Genomic DNA, 22,153 nt, shown 5'->3' with positions numbered 1-22,153 from the left:
GCAAATCAAAACTTCTTATCCTAACATTTTTGATTCTGGAATCTGAGAAATTATCCTAAGTTTAAGTTCAGATATAAGCAATATATAGTACAGTATCTATGTATGGCCTAAAAAGTATGAAAGGAAATCTCTTCATAAGACTGCAAGCAAGTGTAATCTAGCTAATCTATTAACCTCAATGACCATAATACAAAAAATATATACAGAATTAATAATTAATTGCTCCAAACTTTCTCAAGTTATTCTCTGGACATTTTACTTTCAGATGAATGATTTTTTCTAGTTATTTCCTAGGTACATTGCACTATGCCCTTCTGTGTAACACAGAGAAAAAATGCAATCAAAGCATCACAAAAAAAAACCAAAAAATGTGCAGTTCCAAGTTACCACCATGCTCCAGCTGATCCCCGGGGTGATCCTGAGCAAATCCCTTAGCCACATTCCCACCAAAAATGGAGAAGGCTCCAGACTCTGAGAAATGACTGTCAGACCAAAAAATGTTTATAGAGCAGCTTGCAATTATCAAACACAGGGCTCTACAAATGGAAAGTATTACAGAATATGCTATGTTCTAGCCATGATTTAAAAACAAAAACGAAACAAAACAAAAAACAACAACAAAAACAAAAACAGAGAACCTTTGCAATTGTGAGTAGGTACATATGTTCCTAACATAAATGAAACCCCTCTTTCTTGGGTAAAGTTCTTTGGTTTTCATGGCATACACGATAAAGACTAGGCCTAGAAACAAGAACAATAAATCAGAAGTTCATACATAAAGGATCACATTAAAGTTGTTGAAGTATTTCACAAGCGACAGGCATGACAAATTTTGTGGAAAGAGGCAGCATCTTTAACTGTATTTAATTTCTATAACTAAAAGTCAAATTTCCAGGTACCAAAGTCCTTCTTCAGGTTTCAGTCACCTTTGCAGAGTAAGGTATAAAAGGAAAAGAAGCATTCTTCATAAAAGGGAGAGATGCAGAAGGGAAAGCACAACCTGTATCAGGTCAGGATGCAACCAAGAGCACACAAACTCTTGATTTGATAGATGGAAAGAGAAGCCCTTGGTGTTTGATTTGGGTGCAACAAATCAAGAGATGTTGATGTTTAACTGCAGGAGGAGGAGGTCTCTCCTTCTGGAAGGAACCCAGCAGCTAGTTTTTCTGGTCCTCCTTGGGCTGGTTAGAAGGATTTGGATGAACATGCAAAGAAATCGAATGCCACTATTTCCTAGTGAAATGTTTCTTCCATTCATATTATTGCTCTCCATGGAGAACGCAGCATCAGAGCTTGCATTAACTTCAACTGCAATGTCTCAATACCAAGTGTCAAGACTCAGCAGCAGGGGCAACAAGAGCTTTAAGGCAGATAAAGGCTGAAGCTGTAAGCATATGACAATTTACTGATAAAAGCAAATCCTCTTTTATAGCATACACTGGCCAGTGTTACTGCCAGCAGTTTATTACGGCAATGAGCTATGCTAGCTACAACAAGCATATGGTGGAAAAAAAATGGCAATATGATTAGCCACTGTGTAGGAAATAAGAGGGAAACATACTAGCCACAATTTTGTCTTTAACATAAGGTAGGTGTACTCAAGTTTTCAAGAGTCTACTAAAGGAATCACCTGAGACTATTCATATTTTCACTTCACTAAGGGTCACTTTTCATTGAGAGTCTTATCCTTTAGACCAAGTAACCATGCCAATAAAAGCTAAGAAAATGGGATTATGAAAAGTAAAAGAATAGTACAGACACTTCTTTATTCTTGTTTATTCTCTTTTTCTCACCTGGCTCTGCATGAAAGTAACATACAAAACAAAAAAATAAGTTCATTGATTACAAAGGCACCGCATGAAACCAGCTCAACACATATTGTTCTCAAAAGCGTAGCACAAGCAGAGAAGAAGACTACTATATTTCCCATAATTATCTTTCAGCACTTTTTTTTTTTTTTTTAAATCAGCTGTACCCTTCATTCAACATGTAAATCTAAATAGACAGAGAACGGAAATAAGCATTTCCCTTCCACGTGTAAAATTCATGATTAGTCTAAACAATTAAAAGCATGAGAGTGCCTAACACCCATTGGTTTCTCCAAGTATTCATCCATACTGCATGTCTGGCAGTAGTTTCAAAGAAAATCTGGATTAAATAACATGATTTAAATGTGAAAAGACTGACAATAAACAGCATTTTAGTACCACTTGGTCATAAAAACAGCAAGCTTTAGTACTGCATGTCCACATTAGGAAAAATAAAACTGTTTCTTCTGAGAACAACATACTGGGTGTTTAACCTGTGTGCCCCACAACAAAAACTAGGGGAAATCTGTTTTTCTGATTTCCTTTGTTCCATCAACATTTAAAACTACTTAAAACAGCCATGCATAATAAAGCGTAACTAATATCCTACAAAATTACTTTTTAAATTTAATTATCCACTTTCTTTTTCAATTTTAATAAAGCCACTATACGCTGTTCCTTTTTCTTTTTTTTCCTTTTTTTTAAACGTTCACTTCTGTGAAGTAGAAACAAAAAAAAAAAGTTTTTCTCAAAGATCAGCTAAGTGCATCAGATGTCCTCTGATCCATTCAAAAGCCACTCGCTGCCAGCATGTCCTGATGCTGGCAGGAATGATAGGCCTAACTTCGGCATGGTGGCAGCTCCAGAGCTGTGGGGAGAAAACACGAGGCACAGGAACCTCTTCCACATTTTATAAGGGCCTCCCTCATTTCTCTTCAAATCGCTGCAGGAAAGGGTCTCTTAGTAGTTCCCATAACCACTAATTTTTCTATAAAATGGATAAAAGAACAAACTAATTGGTTTCACCACATTTCTGGAGCTTTCTGGGCTACGGTGGATAGATGAACTCATCCTGCTGTGAAAGAAACTTCTCATATGCAAGTACATATCACAACAAGCCACTAGCAGATGGCAAATATAACGCGTATGTGTGAGGGAGGCTTGGGTGTGCTTAGTCATACTGTTCGCAAGAAAAGGCAGATTACTATGGATTACAAAGATGCACATTTTTCATCAAAACCAAAATTCAAAGCTGGAGATAGATTTCAGAATAGAATTTGAGGAGAATGTTGCTGAAAACAGCACGATGTGGCAAAGAGAGCGTGACATGTCTTGTTCCTATGATCTTTCCGTGGCTAATGGCTACAGCTGGAGACAAGATACAAAGCTAGATGGACATCGGTCTGATACAACCCAGCTGTTCCTCAGTGCTCAGGAGAAGTCAGATACAAAGGCACGACAGCCCTTCTAAGACAGTTTAATCATGGTACTGATGGTGTGATTTTCTCATTACTTAATTATTTAATAGCAGTTCTTTTATTGTTAATGGATGTGGTTTATGCAAATCTTATCCACTACAGATACAGATTTATAAATTACTCTAAATTACAGTGCTGTAATTGGACAGTGTTGACATGAAACTTGAGTAGTTTAGGAATTTCCAGAGGCTCGATGCCTGCAGCCAAAGTTTAATTTCAGTTCTGAAGCAGATTCCCCCCGCACCTTTAGGCTAGTCAGCTCTGTTTCCTCCTCTCTAAACTTGCCTCCCAGGATGGTGTTAGAGGTTTAATTAATGGATGTGAATCATTTCAGCATCGCCTCCTGAATTCAAGATATAACCAATAATAAGCCAAAGTTTTGCTTAAGCAAAACTGTGGTTACAGCCAGCCTGTGTGAGCCAGCCTTCTCATCCTCCAGACACAGAGCAGGCACCACCATGCATCCTCTGAAAGCCACCTTCTCCACAGCACTGATGTCTCCCCTTTCCCACCCACCACAGGGAAGGTGAACACTCTTTAAGCTAGCTGAACTGCTGGTGTGATCACTGACTCATCTTCCATCCAAGTACTACAGGGTAGCACAGACGAACTCCTTCAGCTTTTTTGGTTGAGCGCACTCATTCTGGTCAAACCAGGCAAGAGAAACAACTGCAGCTGAGAAAGTGGGAATGAGGGGGTGGAGGAATGTCTGAAGAAAAGAATTAAACTCCTGTCAGTCATGCGGTTCTGAAGGTCTCCTTCTGCTTCAGTACCAAGGATATTACCAGATCCAGTAAGGAAAACGAGGACAAAAACAACCCATGTGCATGCATGTGTATGAGACTCAGTGTATGAGAGTCAGTCAGTCCACTGAAATCTCATGGCAAGATCCACTTCAACTATCTAATTGCCACACAGCAAAAGAGGTTATATTCAGATTTTGTGATTGATAGGAAAAAGACATGTACGTGTTGTTCATGCAAGACAAAACATGAGCAGCTCATCTTAAATTATCTGAGATCTACCGCTTAGCTCCCTTTCATCAAAACTAAACAAGACAGGTGGTCTGCTCATCCCCAGAAGCTGGCTGTTCTCACACAGTTCAGCCACTGTGAAAAGCTTCTTATAGGGTTACAATCACCAAGACACGGAAACTCACTGAATGTTAAACTACATGAAGTTAGGTTACAATTAAGACATTACAGACCCCCTGTTACTGACTGCAACCTGGAGAGCTGACTACTCAGAGGATTAAGGCTTTCATATTATTCTAAATGGTTAAGTGTTTTCAGTTGACAACTTTGCCAGATCAAAACAGGCAAATGAATATATAAATATTTTTAAACCGAGCTTAGACTTCAAATCTTCCCACTACACATACCATTTGTTAGCAAACTAGCACATACTTTCCACGCATTTACTTTCATGGGCACCAATCATGGAGAGAGCATGAACTCCTTTCCGCTCCAAGCAGCCTTCTCTCCAACCTTCATTAGCTAAACTCTAACTAGCTATGGGAGGACTAAAAGCAATTACATATTTTAAAACAGCATGCTAGTCAATAACTGATTATATTCAAAATGTGATACTCATTTGAGAGTACCTTTTCAAAAACAACTAAGAAATCCCACGGCTGTTTATGAGTCTTTTAAGCTGCAATCCAGTTTATATACACAATTTATAGCATAGAAACTGAGTCAGCTGTTATGTAATCTAGGCTCCTCCTGAGAAGTTTAGCTTCATGATGACTCCAAGTGCGCTGTTCTCCACCTACACGGGCCTGAAATGCTGCAATCATTACCATGGGCAGCTCACCAAGTCTCCCTGTCTAAAATCCACAGGAAGACATTTTCACCTTCCCCTCCCACTCTGAAATGCTCCTTATGGCTCTGGTAGAAAATGGAGCCGGCTTTGACACAGCTACTGCCTCTCAGATACAGCTCCCACCCCATTACCCTCTGTCTAATCAAGTGCTACCTTTACTCTTGTTCCCTTCCCGGTTTGCTGACAGGCCCTATCCTAGCCAAAAGTTCCCATGACACCTCTACGGAAAGACTTCCCTTGCCCTGGTCTCTTTTTGCTATGCTAGAAGAGGTTGGAAGGACAGACTAGACCCTGACCTCACTTCCAGTCCTCTGTTCCTCCACACCTTGCTGTGTATCGCCTGCAGCACCAGATCAGGGATGCTGGCAGGAGGGGATGCTGCTCACTTCTGCAGAGTGAGACCTCCCCTGCATTGAAGTGCAGAAACCTTCCTGTGAAAAGTCTTCCCTTTGCATTTGGAACAGACGTGGGCTTAACTAAAGGCAAATTTCCCTATTCAAATGGGAAACGAGCAGAAAATGTAACACATATGAGTAAAACTTAACGTGTGTGAGTCCCTGTTCCTAGTAAATAATTACTACCTGCAGCAACAGGTACTGCAGATCCTCCTTTGTTTTTCCCCCTCTTTTTCTTCAATTACGGCATCAAAAGAAAACTAAGACCTTTTAAAGACATAAATGAAGCATTTCTGCTCTGGAATGGCATCAACATCTGGACACCTGGCAAAACACTGCTCAATACTGACTGTACCTATTTCTCAACCCCCCTGACAGCAAGCATGAATATTCTTGCCTCTCTTCTTATTTACCAACAACATTTAAAGAGAAAAGTGTTCAGAAGTCCATTTCAATGGTTTTCATTCTGGTTACATTGCAGCAAAATGCTTTGATCTGGGGGAGGGAGGAGGAGGGGAGCAGAGAACATCTTAAGTTCACAATGCCAAAAGCCAAGATGCACAAAACTGAAACATTCCAAAGTTAAAAATAATCATCTTGAAACTGCAAGAGCAGAGCTGTAATTTCGAGCAGTACAGCATGACATCATGGTTTATATGGGGCCAGCTCAATAAATCAAACCGTGCCTAATTAGAGATCCTACTGCAAATCTACATTATTTGGACAAATAATTAAAACAGGACAGTCTGTAACACAAGCCAGATATGTTTACTAAAACATGTTCTTTTCAAACTTTTAGCTTCACTACTGCTTACAAAGCTTTCACATTTAGTAAATTATAGACCCCTAAGCTTTTATTTTAGTCTGACTTCACTTTCAAGGAATTCTTCAATTAACTTTACGTTGCTTTAAGCTCTTCATCCAATGAGAAAACAATCTGTGGTTTCTTACTTCTTCCAGTGCCAATGGCTGCCCTCCATGTTTGACTTGCAGACTTACTGTCTTTTTAGAGCCAGGTTCTGTTTGTCTAAAACCAGCTAGTTGTCATAGCATTTTGACAAGTCTTCTGTAAAAGGAGAACAAAACTTTGTGGTGGGTAAACTGCTAAGAATAATGAAGGTTGTTCTTGCAAGCTCAACAGGCGAGTGCCAAATTTAAGGAACATGCAGCAATAAGCCCAAAGCTGAAAGCCCTGACTACCTAAGTTGCCCTTCTTTCCCACCCCAAGCTTTTAATTCTCCGATTTTTGCTTTTCTCCTCTCAGTAGTTTTATAAAAGTTGTGCTTCTTCTCAAGCCTAAAAGCTATGACATGCTCAAACATTTAAGGCTTAAAAGCCCCCAGTGCTATCAGACATGCTAATCTGAAGATGGTCAGGATCCTCTGGAACTGCTAGAAATACCATGGAGACTTTAACTATCATTTACTATGTAGATAATGTTAAATTGAGAGCCAAAGAGTTTAACAAAAAGCATGAGCTGAACAAAAGGATGGGATTCTTTGCTAAAGTGTACATTTTTCCTCCTAGAGCTTAAGAGGTTTTTACATAACTTTTTAGTCTTGCATTAAAGAACAGGAGAGAGAGTAAATAGCTCTCCTTTCCTTTCCCTTCTGACACTTGAGATGGTAAGCAGACCAACATATGAAGGATTAAAAGAATTATTAACACAATGCCAGAAGAGCAAAATGTTTGACAATCAACAAAATAGGGCTTTACATAACAAGAGGTGTGTCTGTTGGTTCAGTATTATTCCATCCAAATAATTGTCTTCTGTATAATGTTAACCAGGCACAGACATGGAGAGGGCATCATTCACTTCTTATGCAGATTTTAGATAAAATAATCCGTAAGATTTTAAACTATTTAAAGCATATTAAATATCATGTGCACTGCAAAGCATTGTTTTTCAAAACACTGCAAATGCACCTCCCTCGACCACAGCCACCGTGATCAGCACATAATTAAGCAGGAATGCATTTTTCAGACATCCATTTGAATTCTTTGTGACAATAAAAATGCTTGTAAATTAAGAATGATTTTTTTAAAAAAATTTAAGACTGTCTTAGTGGATGGAAATATTGTGACTGACCTCTTAAGTGTGAGCATTTGGAGCCACAGCCATTTGAATTCCCCTACATTCTCAGTGTGCAGCAACAGATTTCTTGAGAAAAAAATCCCTGTAACAACTATTTGGACATACTTCTGAAAGCAGCAGTGAGAATTAAAAAAACAGCCTTCCCAAAGAAGTATCTATTTTTGCAATGTGTGCTTTTAAAGCACAATGCTTACGGAATTAAATACTTCAGTTCTCTTGTGTAAACTTGTACAGATTGTTTGCTATTGATCTTTTGAGTCATATTTTGGCAGTAAACTTGTATCTTTCTAGAAAATATAAGTACTACAGACCAAGTGATGTAATCTACATCTATATTTAACTCTTTTTTACTTTTTTTTTTGTTTTATTTTTAAAGAATAAAACTCTGAAAAGAATAGGAAAATCAAAGACATTGAAAACAAAACAAAAAAGCAGAATACTCACAGTTAAATTTTTATTTCAAAACAAATAATATGGACTTCATACTTCAATTTTATTCCCAGATTATGAGCCTTGTGATAAGGAAAATCTTCAGAAGAAATAGTTTGTAGGAACACAGATCTTTTAAGTCACAGGACAGAACTCAGATGAAAGAAAGCAATGTTGCTACCTGTCCACAAGACGCAGGACTATAGATTTCTTTCCTTCTCAACTGAATGACATAACAGCTCTATTAAACCAGGGCAAAAACTCCTCTCAAGGTAGTGAGACCTACAGTTTCTTCAGACCTGATTCTACTCTCCTCCCTGCTCCCAAGCTACTGTCTATTCAAAAATAAATAAAAAGAGGTAGAGGAAGGGAAGAAAATTGCACTGCAGCAAGACCATCCACTTGGCCTAGGCTTGCGCTATGCATGCCGTATACATACGTGTAATGCACAGTGATGCAAAATTCCCCCTCTACATTTTTATGGCCCAAAGCAGGTGCCACAATGTCAGTGTTTCTGCTCCTTTGCAGAGTACATAACGCCACATGGCATTTTTGACAGGAGCAGTAAGAGCCTATGGATGAGTGTAGCTGACAGAGGAAAATGTGGAATGTTCTTAATTGGTACTTAAAGCTTTGCTCTGACTCAAAACCTCAAATGTGATAAACCTTTAACCAGCAGAAGAGATTGACAGGAAAGGAAAAGACTGAGTGAGTCAAAGAATAAGAGCAAACGAACAAGAGCACAAGAGCATGTGTGCAGGAGATGGAATACATGCATTTCCCTCCTTCCACCTAAGCTGACAACCACTATCTAAGGGCTCAAATCTCTTCAAAGTCTGGTTACCCTTAAAAGAAGAACATGGTCAGGCCAATGGGTAGAGAACACCTGGCAGGATTATACCCTTTAACTCTCAAGTCAATTTTTAACTTACTTTGCTGAAGCAGGGACTCACTGATGTGGATGGCGATGAGAAAGCATATTTAAGCTTTGAGAAAATCAAAATTCACACAACTTGCATTGACTTTATTAGTGGCTGAAACCCATGTAAAATCTGTGCGAATAATAAGTGAGAGACATTGGCCTCACTTTATAGGAAGGATCAGACTTAGATGAATGTAGAGAGCTCTTCTCTCTTTTAATTGTGACAATACAGACGCCAGAAAACTTGGAAGATTAGGAGACCTTATTTCCCAGTATGAATTGCACAAATTCTTGTTTTAGTTTTGGTCTTCTAAAAACACACTAAACCCAAAGGAATTTATGCATACAGCAGCCCAGAGCCTGCCTTTAGATGCTGTCCAAATGACACACAGTTTTGACCAAGGAGATAGCAATACCTCTGTTTCCATTAATTCTCTATTAAGAATCACAGGGTTCAAAACGTTCATTTCCAGCATTACCTCATGCCTGGGCCTCTCACTGATTAATTAAAACTGTATACGTAGAGGAAAAAGAACAAAAAACCAGAACTGCAATACTGTGAACCAACAGTGTCCCTGATAAAAGAAATGGACTGCTGTTCTCAGTGTACTTCCATAGGTTGATTGTGAATTGTGACCAGACAAAATCTCCTTTTTCAAGCTTCCAGCAACTGGCAAACATGTCTAATGCACAGGAAGTCATATTTATAGTTGCATAACTCTCCACAATATACCGATTCTCTTGTAATCAGAAGTTGTCTCTAGGCCTGCTAAATGAAAGATCTTTTTCCTTAGAATTGCAGCTTTTTAACAGGAAGCTTCTAAATCTACAGTTAGTAGTGGCTGTAGAGAGAACAGCCCAATACAGTACAGCCCCTGTAGCAGTACTAGACAGTAAAGACATATCATACTGTGTTTTAAAAAAACAATTCTGAAGTCCTGGTATTGCAACTTGTGTTAATTACTCTGTTGAATCATGATATAAGTTACAGTATGCATTTAACTTATCTAATTGATATGTTTCTTTTGTTATCTAGCTTTACATTCTTTTGGGGTTTAGATAAAGAAATTACTACTACATAAGCTTCGGTAGAAACTTGGGCAGGGCCTTTGAGAATGCAGACATTCAATAGAAATCTAAAGCTCTGCTTCGCTAAAGGAAAATATATTTCCAACTTCTTCAAAGTACTGCAGGTGACAGTAACTTCTTTGTGTGTTTGTACTGTCACATGGTATGTAGGAAATTGTTAAGTAAAAACATAAGCACATATTTGAAACTTTTAAATTCTCTTCCAGCAACCATGTCAGAGTATTTAAAAGGGCAGGGAAAGCATGTGGCCAAGGATTTTTTTCTTTTCTTCTCCCACTTTAAAACAGACAAAAATAATACCATTATTAAAGGATAATAGAAAAAGAGATTAATACTTTACCAAAGAGGAGTTTCTTTGAAAGCAAAAATCACTGCAAAAGTTGTTCTTACCTAGAATTAAAAAAAGAGAGAGAGAGAGAGAGAGAGAGAGAGAGAGAGAGAGAGAGAGAGAGAGAGAAAGAGATTAAGAATCATCACTTAGAATTACTGCACCTTTACAACATGAAGAATTCCAGAACAATATTCTACAGACATCATGACAGCCGTGGAACAAATCTAAAGAAAACAAGCTACACTAGAACAGGAAATTGCAATTTCTTTGAAACAATAATTAACCTTAAGAAGGAAACCGCTACTAATATAAACAAACAAGTAATAAAGGAAACCGTTTTACCACAGAGAAACCTATCTTAAAGCAGTGGAACAAGGGAATAGAAAAGGATTTTGCCTAAAGAGATGCATTTCTAAAAAGAATCTGAGCAATTCTGCAGTAAGAATCATGCAACCAAACCATCAAATAAGTCATTTTCAAAGTTTCAAAAAGGAGGCTGGACCACCAGAAAGTCAGTAGCTTTTAAACAGAGGACTTAAATCTAAAGTGATCCTAATCTTACAGAAATCTAAAGTGAACCTAATCTCATACTGCTGGCAGTTACACATCCTTGGGAGGAGTCCGAACAATCTCTGGTCCTCCTTAACTGGTTGAATTGCTTTAATAATCTTAGCTTTTGATGCCCAATATTTGTCATTTTAAATAACTAAACATCTTGGTGATAATTTCATCATCTTAAAAAATGGGAATCAGAGATGGGAAAATATGAAAAATCAGAAACTTGATTTTTTTTTTTCCCTATCAGAACAAGACAATTTCAATTTTTTTTTTTCATGAGAAACAGAAGCAAAATTGAAAGCAGCTCTCATTTTTAGGGTTTGTAATCATTACTTACTACATAGAAACTCATTCTCAAACCTGGAGTATTCATTTTTGCTTTCTTTTATTGCCTGTGGTTCTTAAATAGTTGCAAGTAAGCAGTAGTCTTCCTGTATTTACTGATAATCCAGTGGGAGAAAAGTTCATAGGGGTATAAGAAAGCTGTGACTAAAATAAATACTAAAAACAGAAACAATTTTTATTTCAGATGTTATTAAGTCAACTATCTGCAAGTAACAGCATTTCAGACACTGTCCTTATTTGTTCTTGTTTATTACACTGGTCCCTTTGTGGTTTCTAGTATTTGGCAACAATAACGTACACAGAAAAGCTAGCAACACAACAAAATTTTAGCAAAGGCAACCATAATTTGATTAAAAAAAAACCAACAAAACAAAAAAAAAAAAAACAAACAAGGCACAATACAGCGAGCAGCTCTGTGAGCAGTGGAACTAACATGGTTTGGTTTCCTGCGAACTTGTGTCCTATGGGGACTCAAAAAAGCTCAGCAGGCTCACAAGTTCACGATGCAGATTTCTGTACCGTGGAGCACTAAGATGTCTCTCTTCTACCTAGAAAGCCATTGCCATGAAATTCATTAACACTTATTATCATCAAAATCTCTATTTCTTAACTGGTCCAGAAGTCACTAGGGATGACTGGCATATAGACAGATAGATAAAAGCATTTCTTCCCTCAAAGAACAAGTTAATAAGCGAAGTACCAGTCCCATTACTGAATCTTTTTATCAGATTTTACAAGGTGTTATTTAAATAAGAAAAAGTACTTCCCTGTTGTCTGAAGCATGTTAACACTGTCAGTAGTGTTAAGATTTGTGACTTCATGTCATCTTTCACACACATTTATGAGGATAACTGCAAGAGGAAAAATCTATATAAGATGCTAAAATAGACACATAGTCAGCAAATCCCAATATTTACCTACAAGGAGATTATGGTAAAGTAGGAAATGGAAAATATTTGTTATGGAGTTCTGAAACACAAATACACCCCCCTCTGCCACATCACCCTCACAAAGTGAGTTTTTCCTCTCTCTCCTAAAGGGATTTGGGAAATGGAAATTTCCAAAGCAAGACAAATGGCAGAAAATAACACGTACAAATTAAGAATGTCAGAGTTACACTCAGGAAGCCTACGAGATTATCTCTGGAAACACCTTCTAAATGGAAAAATGGCAGCAGCAGCTATCCTGAGAGATGAGGGAAAGTCAGGCCTATCTAAAAACAAGAAACCTCCACCATTTCCCAGGAAGAAACTTAGAGGAAGAGTGAAAGATCTTCAGTCAGGAAGATCACAGGTGTTTAAATGATGTGCTTTTCTCACATTGTTAAACCAAAGAGCAACAATACATTTAGAAATCCTTTACATTACTCTGCAGCTAGCTATCTCCTATTTGAGTTCACCAAAGGCTCTGAGGGAACTGAGTAATAACCAAGAAAGCTCAAATATCCAGCAGCAACCCGCAAAGAGGTGTTTTAATGTACAGAAGGCCCACCAGCAAACCTGCAACAAAGGCTGAGGTTCTGGGAAAGACCTGGACCTGAAATTCAGAATTTCAAAAATTTTGAGAAATCCAAAGGCAGAGGCCATGCCTAGGCCCTCCTCAAAACCAAGATGGAACCAAAGGAAAGCCTCAGTGTACAGACCTCTGCACTACTCTTCCACCGAGTTATCAGCACAAACCATGTCTGTGTGGCACATGAGGCCTACATGGCGCACCCGCTGAGCATCATGCCTCCCCCCTGAGATCATCATTTTCGTCAGTTCTCTTGTTCTATTCCTTGTTCTTTTTTAGTCCTGAGACACCACATATGCTCTTGGTATGTTGTGATGAGAGATTTCTCAAATGATGAATGCATACCAAGAATGCGCAAAATCTGTACGCAGATTCAAAGAAGCGCTTTTATGAATTACCCCTCAAAGACAAGGTGCCAACATCCAGTTTAAGAAGCTTTCTGTAGGTGTCCTGTGGCCCCATTTATGACTCACAGAACTATCAAGGTTGGAAAAGAACTTCAGGATCATCAAGAACAACCATCAACCTGACCTACAGTGTCCCATTACTAAATCATGTCCCTTAGTGCCATGTCCACACGTTTCTTAAATACCTCCAGGGACAGGGACTCTCACACTTCCCTGGGGAGCCTGTTCCAATGTTTGAACCAAGGTAACTTACACATCAGAAAAGGTCACAGGAAGAAACCGACACAGAAGAAAAATAAAATACTAAATCCTCACTGCTTTGGAAATTTCACAGCACTTTTTCTGAATACGTAGGACTCTAATCTTGGCCAATTTATACATATTGATCTCTGGCAAAATATAAGATAAAAATTACTGACGTACCAAAAAGACAACACAAAACATTTGAAGAAAGCTACCTAGTTGCACACAGAAATAAACCTCAGGCAATTTGGAAAAATATGCTATGACGGTGATGAGCACTGTTATCAGGCAAGCTGCCTGCATTTGGACAGGACACTAAAAAACGCCGAACAAAGAAAAGCATGTGCGAAGTCACATAAATCCTTACGTAAATCTTGATTTAGGTAATCCAATAAATAAGACAATGAACTGTAGGTCCTGGCCTTTCAACTGACTTAGTTATTTTGGCTTGGGACACTTGTTACTAGGCTACCTGAGCCAGGGCCCTGGTGCTCACATCTGCTTCCTGCTTTTTGGGCCCTTCCGCAAACAGAACTTCCATTGACCTAGGGCTGGACGCAGCCCAGCAGCAGGACAGACATCTCTCCCTGCAGCTGGGCTGCAACTTCAAGCAGTGAAAAGCTCTATATTAACTGCAGGGCAGGCAATGTTCTGCCTTGTAAACTTGCAGGAGGAGTGAGGGTAAGCGTTTTACATAAGTTGTTTAAGGACAGTTGTTTCGTGTCCCCGCTGCCCCCAACACTTCTGCTTCATTCAGCATATTTCGATTTTGAAAAACAAACTTCTAAACCTCATTTGTTCCTTTTCTGTTTTAAAGAGCAAAAAGAAGAGGGGTTTAGATGAAAAGATACCAAACAGTTCTACAGCCAAGGCACTGGCTATCTAGCAAGAAAACAAAACCCAGACATACCATTTCACTGCTCAGGCTGAAATACAGATTCTAGATACACAGCTTACGTAAAGGCACGTGTCAAACAATATGCTTGATTTTTCCTTCAACACTGACTCATTGAATAAAATCTGTACTACTTTTACATGTAAACAGTTCTTTTAAAATCAGCAAAACAAAGTGCAGACAACTTTAAGCTCAGCATGAACGTTTGCCATCTCCATTCAGACATCTACGAAATCAATTCCATTAGCATATACTACAATGTACACAAAGTGTGCTGCATGTTACTTTAGAGAACTGAGATTTTTTTTTTTTACTTTTAGTTGTAAAATGTTTATGTTAAGAATTTACTCATCTGGTACACCTTCTGCAACCAGATTATTAGATGAGTTTCTTTTCCTTTAAGAGATGTTTGTGAAACGTATCAGTAAGGACATATAAAATTTTATCTCAGGCATCAATACAGCCTTTCTTAGAAATAGTTGAGAGCTATGCCTTATAGAAATAACTTTTTTTTTTTTTTGCTAATTGTTCACTTTCACCATTTTTCATCCCTCAAGTGAATGTTATTTCCAAGAAATGTCACTTATCTAAGTACCAAGGTTGTTTACATTCTACACAAATGTTATGCTCTCGGGCTTTCATTTTTGAAAATATCAAAAGTAAGGGGGATGATGCTCTGCTTGTAAAAACATTCTTTATTAACGGACTGAGTCTCATGACATTTTAGGTTTCCCACAAGACATTTTTCTGTCTATCATTTTAAAACTTTTTCCCACACATCATGTTCCTGATATAGGCTTTGGCAGGTTGAGAGATATGCGCTGGCTGGAAAAGGATAGCCTGTTTTCAGCATACTCTTCTACTGTTAAGCACTTCTTGCACAGGATAATTCAGACTGAGCAGTGCGTACAAAGAAAAGCAGACAGTTTTAGTTGAGCAAAGCTGAAGTCCTGAAGGATGCCAAAGACTTCATCACAGTTTTACAGAGAAAAAAAAGAGAAATTTTGAAAAATGATCAGCATTTCTTGCAAATTGTACATTGTCTTCATTCTGATCCTAAGAGAGACTTAGGAGCACGTGACAGCACACTCTCCACCAAATTAGTGGAAGACTAATGCAGACACTCTATAAGGAACACAGTTGAAGAAATCATGCACATTAGTAGAAATACTGAACTTCACATACAAAAGAGGTGTGATTCTTCCAGTTGCCTATCCTACAATAAGGGAATTTCAAAGACTTGGAAGTATATCAGAAAACATGCCCATGTTTCCTTGATCAGTAAGATCAGTTTCCCTACTACTCTGTTAAGGAATCGAGGGCTGGAACGAATGTGACCAGAACAGTTGTACCTGAAGTTAGAGGAAGTTTCCAAAGCTGGAGGCAGCAGCACAAACTTGACATCTGTATTTTTAAGTTTACATATGTGCATATACACAAGAAGACACAGGATGCTTTATTGACAGTAACTAACTCACGTTCCTGCTGCAGAGCTTACTAATGCCATAACACTATGACTGCTAAATCCATGAATGTGAAAAAAGACTTAGCACTGATAAAATCAGAATTCATCTAGGGACAGAGAAAGTTTCTAAAGCTGCCTGGACCACAGATATCTAATGGTGCTTTTCATTTAGCATTATGGTCAGCTATCTGTAAAAAGTGCATTTAATGTTTCATAAACCTAGAGTTTAAAACAAAAATGCTTCTAATCAGATCTGGCAGAAAAGGGAGAAATGCATACATAGAATGAGGTAAGTGTGATCTTGCCCAGCTGAAGAACAGGGAATGGCAGGGCTTCAGGCCATGACTCACACAGACACTAAACAGTAGAGAGCTAGAGATAATTCTCAGGTAAACTTTGCTTGAGCCACTACGTCATCCCCCTCTACCCTTCCTGCATTAATCATGTCATTAGCAACCTGATGCAAGCCGAGAAGAATGTCTGATTTACGGGGAGCAGAGCAATGTTAACAGAACAAACACATTGGTGGGTCAAAAAAGGAAAGACCAACCCAAATTTCATTTTAGCTCTAACCACACCCTAGAAGAGCAAGAAAATTAGGAAAAAGAAAATCCCAAAACAAAAATGTTTTCTTCCCACAGCAAGATTGCGTACTTGGTTAAAAGTTCCTGATGAACCAGTTATTGAGAGTACAAATAGGAACAACATGCAAGAGCACACAGATAGAGAACCAGCCTGAACATGCTCCCAAACAAGGTAAAGAAAAAGAAAAAAAACCACAAGCTTTCTTTTGAAGTTTTCATCACAGTTACATAATTTCCACATTAGTCTAAATGTTTTTGAACATCCTTTAAGCATACAGTTATGAATCAATTTACAGTGAGTACAAAGTGTACTGCTAGGAAAGATTCATGTCCCGGTCAGGTATTATGGTTACTCCGCTAAAACAAGAAAGACAGGGAAACACGGGGGCAAGAAAAAAAGGAAAAGTTCCAGATGTTCTTTTTTAAATTATTACTCACTCTGGATTGATAGCAGCTACTTTAATAAACGTGACTATTGTTTTAAATACTGTACATGGCTATTTCAACTTAAACATCTCAAAAAGGTAATGGTCATTTGAAGGAAGGAACTGCAGATTATTTCCATTCACTCTGAAGCAAATGAAAAACTCTACAGGTTACTTTAAAAGTAGAATGAAATTATCCATAGGCTTCTCGAGAGCATCCACAACAAACATGTTTGATGAAGCCCATCTAAGCAACTGGAAAGCCCAGTGCTTATGGGGTTTTGTTCAGGTTCTCATGACTTCATCTGCTTCTAAGTCTTCCTAAGTAGGCTGCCTATTTTCTTAACATTTTCTTCCCAAAGAACGCTCCCTCCTCTCTCACCTTCCTCTCATTTTTAACTCAGCATCACACCTGTGAGTTGCTAATTTGATTTTAGCTTCATTACTTCAAACCACAGGGTTGCAGGTCTACTTTTCATCACAAAACAAAGGTCTGCAAAGAGAAATACAATCAGTAAATTAACTATTTTATCTCCTCCTTTTCTGCTTAGTCTTTGACTCACTACAGTGGCTGCATGGTAGCTACTGATACCTACACGTGTCACCTCAGTTCTGAAAAGTACTTTTGCTCTTGCTGATTATTCATGGCATCCCTTTCTCAATATTAAAAGTAATACATAAAATACTACTAACTTTATAGCTCAAATATTAAGACAATATATCAAAATGTTAGTGGAATATGAGATAACAGCAAGGAAAATACAACATCCTAACACTGATTTGGAAAGCTTCTCTGTTGCACCAAGACTGCAGGACTCAATCTCTCATTAAAACTGAAATCAAGATGTTTTGAAGGTTTTCTCAACGTACATAAATGGGCATTACTCTTTCCCAGCTGCTTGATTTAAAGTCAATATTAAGTTGAGAAAACCAAGCCGCTGTTTTGTCCCTGATAGCTGTTCAATGTCACATGCAGAAAGTCGCTAGTAATCTCAAATCTGAAATAGGCAGTCACCTCATTTATAACTATTCCCTTTCTCATCAGTTTTTGAAGGTCAGCTAAAGACTTTGTGGACAACAAACTGAAAAATCTCTCTGAAGAGTCCCTACGTAGATAAATAGGGTGTGCCAGAAACTGTAGGTTGGTAAGCGTCATGTTTGTGCATCATTCAGCAAAGGCATTAATGACAGTTTCACAAGACTGGGGGGTGAGGGGTGTCTGTTTCATTCTTTTTAAATTTAATCTGAAAGGAAAGAAAAGATTTAGAGATACAATGCCAACAGCTTAATGAGTATTCTATTGTGTATCAGTACTTCTATAGTGTATATAAGTACTCTGGGGAAAAACTGCCCTCTGATAAACCACAGATTTGATTTTCAGGTGCCCTGCAGAATATAAAACAGGATCACAATTTGTTAAGCCTAATCTAATGGTGTCTTTCAAAATAAACCTATTTCAGCCACATCTAGCAAATAGTCCTCTTCCCACCCTACATCCAAAGCCTTATCTTCAACAACAACAACAAAGTTCTTCCTAATAAAGGCTTCAACACTATCTTCCAAACCTGCCAATAATTTGCATTACATAGTACAGCTAAGAATTTTAAACTGACCTTTGTCCCCTTCAAGGAAGTCATCAGTCTGTTCCAAATGACCCATACACTGTGCAGAAAGCCAGAGCTCCCACAAATTCCCTCAAATGTGTAATTTATCTGTCCCAGATAGTGAGACCGCATGTGTCTCTAAGCACATACAAAAGGGTAAAATGAGCTTTCCACCCTCTTGTGTGTCCCACACCCGGTCCTTATAGGCCTTTCCCTGTTCCTTTCTCCATGGCACTGCTTCCTTCCACATTCACATCTCAACAAAACACAGTCTTAAAATTTTACTTGCAACTTGGAAGTAACCTTTGCTTGCTTACATGATGTGCACTTATGGGCATACATGTGCATTTTGCCAGCTCAGGCTCTAGAAGGGCAAGGAGGAGGAAAAAGTGCAACCCATTTACGCTGGACATGCACTACCTACCAGACTCAGCATGGGAGTATTACAAATGCCACATCCAGGAGGCTGCACTTTCCCAAATGGAGCATACAGTAGGGCTTACTTAGTGATTGCATGCCCCGTGCACACAGTGTTTTCTGGTGGGAATTAATTTTGATACCTTCTGCCAACTTAAAAATCTATCCCTAGTGAGGAAAAACAAAAACAAAGAAACAAAACAGACAATGGCTACAGAGACTCCAGGGGAATGTAATGACTATAACAAAAGGCAATAGCAGTGTTGTGACAAGGGTTTTTTAATGGGTCAACTAACAGGCCTGAAATGACTCAAATGCAGAATCAAATCCCAGCAGGATTGCCTTAAATTTCTTTCATAAATTAGAGGTTTTCAAGCAGTTTGCATTCAAGAGACCAACAAATAGAAGGATCCATCTGCTCTCCTAGATCAGAAAGGTGCACTATCAAAGCAGGCCAGCATTGCTATCCTCTTTTAGCAGAAAAGGCTCAGAAGCATCAGGCTGCACCCTCTGAGTGAAGGCAGTGAGTTGGAGCAGAGCACAAACACCAGCTCCTACCAAAGTGCTACCGGCATAGTTCAAATGGTCTTCTTAGCAATTATAAAATTTAGGTAAGAACATACTGGTCAACAGAAGCTTGTATGAAAACTACCATTACTAAAAGAGCACACACGCAGTCTACAAACACGGAGAGAGGTGACAAAGCTGGAACAACTTAGGTATTTTATCCCATTCATTCAAGGGTTGGCACTTCTGAGCTTCTTAAATACAGCCTTGCTCCTTCAAAACACCACCCTACCTTTGCTACTACTAGGAAGCAGGACTTTCATATACTCTATATACTTCAGTATTTCAGCATTTTACTAATGTATATGTAGGTGACATTCCAAGTGTGCAGTAGACAGGAGAGTGTTGAGATTTTGACCATTTTGAGAATTTCCACATTCACACGCAACTTTATTTATTAAATCGATGCCTCCAACCCATCTATGCCAGGCCTTCTCTCAATTACCTGCCTTAATTATCTCAGCAATACAAAAGCTGAAACATGAACTGAATAAAAACCTTGTTCCAATGACTAAAAAAAAATCAATTAAAAAGTCCTACTCTTTTCAATAATGAATTCACAGATTTTCAGGCAGAGCTTTCTAAGAAGTCTTTTTATATGTTCCTTGTGCACCAAGGAGTCTTGAAGAAGACAGCCACGAGTTAGTTGTTTTTTTCAGATGACAAGGTCAGGTGTCAAACATTCTGTATATTTGATAAGGAGACAAATGCCTATAGAAGTGTTTCAGCTGAATGCCTAAAGATGAAGGAAAAAAACCAAAATACACTGAGATCAAAAAGGGACAGTCAGGGACCTGGTGAGAATTATGAACTGAGCAGAAAAACTCACCACATCTTGGACAGGGTTGGGACATGGAACAGACCTCTCTGCAGATGTCAGAAAAGCACCAGGAAGCCAAAAATTAGACTTGTTGCAAACCAGTACTCAAAGAGTGACTCAAAATAGTAAAGAGCTATTTGGTTCTTAAATAAAACTTCATGACAATGTGTCAAGAGGTATTATATTATCATTGTATAACCTAAGCATCTGTGAAAGCTATGTAAAAAGTATCCTTTCTTCCTGCTTGGAGGGCAGAATTCTAGCAAGAAATCCCTGAGATGCTGCAATCATTTCCTTGGGGATTAAAGCATATTGGACAAGTCATTGCTCTTAGCAAGTGCCTTAGTTCACATCTAGTACTGTCTTAAACCACTTGCTCTGGCTAAAGACAAAAATGTACCATAAAATATCTAATGGTGCTATGATGACAAGCAGAAAGATTTCTTTCTTAACTCTTCTTTAAAGCAGAAGCATAGCATTTCTTTATATACATCTTGTTCTTAGTCAAAACTAACCCAATAGATTTCACAGAAAAACAAACCAACCAACAAAGCCCCTAAAATAACACAATTAACTTTGTTGTTAAATGTAAACAAGTTAATTAAATGTTTTGTGATTAATCATTTTGAAAAGTCGAGAAGATAAGCTGACAGACTGACATCCTTTCCCACATACTACTTTGCTGGATGGCTTTGCAAGGTGCATATTCATACAGCACTTCACAGAAGCTTTCCTAATAGATTTATTTTAACCAACAGCTAGTAAAACAGGGTTCTGCATTGACTTTTTTTTTTAATCTCTCTTGTGCGACTTCATTGATGACTGTTCAGTAATTACAGGAAGTTAGCCATTTCGGAATTTAAAGCCTAAATTTCATGCTTCAAGTTACAAACTTAAATGATAAATGCCACTGCAGATGCAAAATCTAGCATTTGTAATGTTACAAAGCAAAAATATAAAAAATTTAAATACGAAAACAGGGCATTTATAATTTTAAAAATTCTAAAATACTTCTTTGTTAAGAGCTGTTATTATTACAACTGTCATGGTATTTGTTATCTTATTGCAATAGCTAATAGAAAAGGGATGAAATGGCATATTACCCAAAAGAGCATGAGGAAGAACACCATGATAGCACTGGAGATGATCTGACAACAACATGGGAGAGGAGACAGTTCATCACATCAGAAAGCAGAAAGAAATCAACATAGCCTTGTAGAATTTGAGAAATCTAAGAGTTCAAGAAAGAGTTATCCAGAATACATGAGCTAATGCAGACTAACTGGTGCCTTCTCCTTCTGCTCTGTTATTATCTATCAGTAATAGATGGTTTAATAGTAGAAATATATCATGTGGTTTTTACTCTTGGCAATAACTTCCAGAAACAGTGGGCAAATATAAAACAATCCATTTTGAAACTGCTTTGTCCTTATATTGAGTTGCTACCAGTAAATAACAAAAAATGCCTTCCTGTATCCAAGTAATCCCATTTTCCTTTCTTTTCTCTTCTGTTATGTCCTTGGATCACCATATAAAAATGAAGTTTATATTCATTCTATTCCTCAGCATCTGAGATGGCCAAATTCAATTTCACTCAGGTCTTCTTCTCAGGGGCCTGCCTTCATCTCCTCTTGTACCTTGCCTGAGTTACACAGTCACATCTCCATGACAAGGACAAACAGTTACTAGCATATAATTCAACATTAATACTGTGGCATTCTTTCCAATCCCATATCTATCTGGCTGTGGGCTACACTTTTCAAAGGGTGCCTTCAAGAGCAGTGACCTAGCTCCATGAACCAGTGAACCCCCAAATGTGAAATTCTGGCTGCTAGAACTTTACATAGAAAAATTGTTCTTTACCTGCAACAGTAAAGGAATATTTTTGAAACTATAGGAGAATACAGAATAAAGTACAGAAGAAAGAAATCTTTAAATGA

General features: G+C 38.1%; 2 protein-coding genes across 2 annotated transcripts in view; one reads left to right on the top strand and one right to left on the bottom strand.

The window, feature by feature from the left end:
• The window catches only part of CMSS1 (cms1 ribosomal small subunit homolog), a 239,681-nt gene that overhangs the window by 106,289 nt on the left and 111,239 nt on the right, over window positions 1-22,153 (bottom strand). The gene's annotated exons all lie outside the window — the stretch shown is intronic.
• Window positions 1-22,153, top strand: part of FILIP1L (filamin A interacting protein 1 like) — a 205,231-nt gene that overhangs the window by 73,605 nt on the left and 109,473 nt on the right. The window lies entirely within an intron of this gene.

The sequence above is a fragment of the Anser brachyrhynchus genome (genome assembly GCF_964034855.1).
Source record: "Anser brachyrhynchus genome assembly, chromosome: 1".
In the NCBI taxonomy this organism is placed as follows: Eukaryota; Metazoa; Chordata; class Aves; order Anseriformes; family Anatidae; genus Anser; species Anser brachyrhynchus.
The sequence above is the reverse complement of the archived record's forward strand: the minus strand, read 5'-3'. Positions and strand labels throughout refer to the sequence as shown.